This window comes from Limulus polyphemus, unplaced genomic scaffold (assembly GCF_000517525.1).
Source record: "Limulus polyphemus unplaced genomic scaffold, Limulus_polyphemus-2.1.2 Scaffold94, whole genome shotgun sequence".
Lineage (NCBI taxonomy): Eukaryota > Metazoa > Arthropoda > Merostomata > Xiphosura > Limulidae > Limulus > Limulus polyphemus.
The window spans coordinates 937,719-941,794 of NW_013665704.1; the positions used below are offsets into that span (position 1 = coordinate 937,719).

The 4,076-nt window shown below is 34.8% G+C and overlaps 1 pseudogene; it reads left to right on the forward strand.

Annotated features, from left to right (window-relative positions):
* The window catches only part of LOC106469105, a 57,305-nt pseudogene that overhangs the window by 14,519 nt on the left and 38,710 nt on the right, over positions 1–4,076 (forward strand).

A 4,076-nucleotide genomic window follows, 5' to 3' on the forward strand; every position in this document is an offset into this window, starting at 1 on the left:
CTAAATTAGGGAAGGCTAGTGCAGATAGCCCTTGTGTAGCTTTGCGCGAAATTCAAAACAAACAAACATTTAACCAGAAACCACGCTGTATTACAAACGTAAATGAGAATGGAGAAGTCCAACTCAAAAATATTTATTTTAATACTAGCTTTGTCCGACTCGCCATAAAATGATGGGGTGGAGTTTTATCAAAAAAGAAAAAAAAGAAAAAGAACTCGTAGGCCTCGGCCCTTCCTTCAGCGAGCTTTGTTCACCAAACTTCCGCTATACAGTTAAGATAGTTGTTGCCTCTATAAGTTGCTGGGACCTATGCAGTTAAAATAGTTTTTTTTGTTGCGTTTTTAAGTTCTAATATAATATATATTAGATTCTGAACTTTAAAACGCAAAAAAAAAACTAGTTTAATTGCTAAGCATCACTAACGAATGGAGCGTTACCAAAAGACAACTGGTATTTATATATATTAGATGGAAATTGGTACTTTCACCATTTCTGGTATTACGTATCAGAAACCTGTTACTTTTGGACCATCCTGTTTAGTTAGGTATAATTTATCATACCCCAGAGTGCAAGGTATTAATTACTTTAGAACTTATTGAACCCAGTTTATGAAAAGTTAAAGTTTGATTATTAATATTAGCTACTACATATAGTAGCGTAGTGAACCACTGATTTCCATTTACGGTAATTCTGAGATATTATGTGCATTTGAGGGTGCTGATTGTAGCATAAAGCTTCGAATAAGTAGTTTACATGCAATAGACATTATTTCTATTTGTATACTTAATGGGCAGCATATAGCTATTTCCTTTTCTCTCACAGATAACAGTGTTGGAAAAGAACATAAAACCCATCTACCATAACTCTAAGTCACTAATCAATCTCTCTATGCCACTTAAAAATACTCCATTGTAACTAATAAAACCTTTGACTGATAGAGTCTCATATAAATACACCCATAACCTATATTCTAGAAATAAATGTCTTATATCTCTAAGAGTCTACTTGTAACTGAACTTACATACTTCAACGCAAGTCCAAACATTTATCACACCATAGAGATTTAAAAAGTATATCTTTTATCTCTGACTTTCCTCAAATTTTATGCTAACTTTTCTTAAACTACCCTTCAGCTTTTAACAAATGGTCACCTTTGCTCTGTTTACTTTATAAGCCCTGATCTCTTTCAAGTCTGGCCATTTAGCTGGCTTTCTTCAGTAAGGTCACCCTTATACGCTATGATGGATTTAAACAGGTAAAATTAGATCAGAAATTGGCATGTACTAAATCAGTTCTAAATTTCTATGTGTTTCTGTAATTCATAGTAATTTACAGCATTAAATTTCAATAATTAAATATGTATTTTAATTATACTTGTCATAAGGTATTAGCGTTAGGCCTATTATATTTTTAAATACTACATCCTTTATCTAGCCCATGAGGGATTTTTCAAGAATTAGAAGAATGTATGATAATCGTATTCTAAGTACACTATATTCGCCATATAATATAACTTTAGAGCAAAGGAATAGGTCCGCAGAATAACAAGATAGTCAATTAGGACACTTAATACTGAATAAGGATAAATCTCGGAATAACTGAGCCATGGGAATGAGTGTAATAAAGAGACTGGACACAAAATGAAATACGAAATGAACAATCTTAATTAATAACATACTTAACACAAACAGTTTGTACAACTGTTTGTTGTTGTTGTTGTTGTTTTTGTAACACCTGACTGTTGCTTTTTCTTCAAACTGCTTGCCCTTCTGGATCGTGTTACAGACTAACTAAACTCAATATTCGTTACTTCTCAAGAAACATTTTATTTACCCAGGGTGACAAGCGCTACTACGTGACTTGTCATTTTCATCCAAACAAAGCTTTTGGTTTTGAATTTCGTGAAAGCTACACGAGGGCTATCTGCGCTAGCCGTCCCTAATTTAGCAGTGTAAGACTAGAGGGAAGGCAGCTAGTCATCACCACCCACCGCCAACTCTTGGGCTACTCTTTTACCAACGAATAGTGGGATTGAACGTAACATTATAACGCCCCCGCGGCTGAAAGGGCGAGCATGGTTGGTGGGACGGGGATTCGAACCCTCGACCCTCAGATTGCGAGTCGAACGCCCTAACCACTTGGCCATGCGGGCCACCAAACAAAGGTGAGGTCGTAATCTCGAAAGATCACCTGAACTACCATTGGAGGGCACTACTTTCAACATTCTAGTAGAACGTGCAGTATTGCAGAATACTTTCCACAGGCAGAAAAATATATTATTTCTTCGAAAATATCAAAAGAACAAGAGGCAGCTGGAATAAGATAAACTTTGCGGCTTTCCAAACCACGTATCGTCTGAAACCTACACATACACAGAATAAGTTATACATTTAGAATAAATGCAATAATATTTTATGAAGACAGAAAAACATAGGATTTTACCACAATGATAAGTCGACACGCCAAGTTGGAAGCTATGGAACATTTTTTATGCTAAGACCCGGGCAACCAAATTTTAAAGCATTAGTTATGTGATAGTTCAAGGATAATCCAAGCACTTGATAACTGATCTTCTGAGGAAAAAGAAGTTCAAGGACTTAGTATATGGGAGGACAAATGTAGTATTTGTTGCAGGATAAAAGAAAGAAACAAGATATGATGTGAAGTTGAAACAAAATAAATATTTTATTAAGTGAAAATAAAAGGTGAAATCATTGCCTACCGGTCCAACAAAATACGGGGTCTATTGCATTGTGGATATTAAGTTAAAATAAACAAATGGATAAAACTATATTTAACTTTAAAAAAATAAACGCATAAAAGTGTATTTAATAAAGAAAATAGAAGTAAACTTTACTTGTAAATCAATTGATGCCATTGAAGATAATTAACTAAAAGAAAAGGCACCACGATCAGCAGGTTGAGCAATTGGAGAAAAACTTTCAAAAGAGTTTACAGAAATGAGTTTACGTCACAGTTTCTCTCACATTCCACACTCTCTACAGCTGACTACAAGCACCTGGAAATATTCTTAATCCATGTGGAAGCCATAGAACAGGTTTGTCATGTGCTGGTGGTTAAGGCGCTCGACTCGCAATCTCATGGTCGCGAGTTCGTACCCCTATTGCCGAACATGCTTGCCCTATATGGTTGTCTTCTGGGCCAGCCACCCTAGTATAAAAAAATTTTGGGGTTACAAAAATACCGGTCGACCCCAAAACATTGGGATTAAGGTCATTACGGGAAAGAAAAAAGAGAGAAGTCCACAGAGCAGTCCAACATACACAAGATAAGGTGGAAACACAGCAACGAGAGATTCGTGGACTAGTATGTGGACGAAAGAACAGTACAGTACAGTGACTGTTCATTTGGTGACTAATAAGTAGTGCAATTGTAACAAGATTAAAGGAATTAAACTGCATTCAAATGCAAAGAAGATGGCTGAAAATAAACTGTACTTGTAAGTAAACTGAATATAAAGTATCCACGATAAGCATATTAAGGTTGTAAAACACTAAAACAAGGACAAGACTTCACCAGTAGATCTTAATTCCTTGAACTTTGAAGATAGAAAAGAATCTGACTGAAAACGCCGAAGTTGGTCTCAAATTAAAATTTTTCTTCTTCTGTAGTTCAGTAAACTATGTCAGAACTATCTGTATATATCTCTGCTCTATATGCATAACATTCTTAGAGCAGTCTTACATACACAATGTAAAGTAGAACACAAAATGACTATTTAATGAAACAGCATAGCCGCATTAACCATGGCGCAGCAGACCATCATTTTAACTCTTTCTTTTTTCGATAAATCTTCATATTTTATCTGTTATATGTTCTATTCTAACTCAATACAGACTAGATCAATTTGACCGACCTCGTAACCACCATAAAAAATACAAAATAAATCGAAATTACAATTATTTTTTTCTAGAAATTAGAATTACTTCAAATTGTAGCAGGTACCAACATTTCTTTACTCTAAATAGTTTAAAACTTCTTAACCTTATACAACTGTTTATAATTACATTTTATTGTTTTATTGCCTTTGGACCGTGATTTTTAAAATTCCCGCC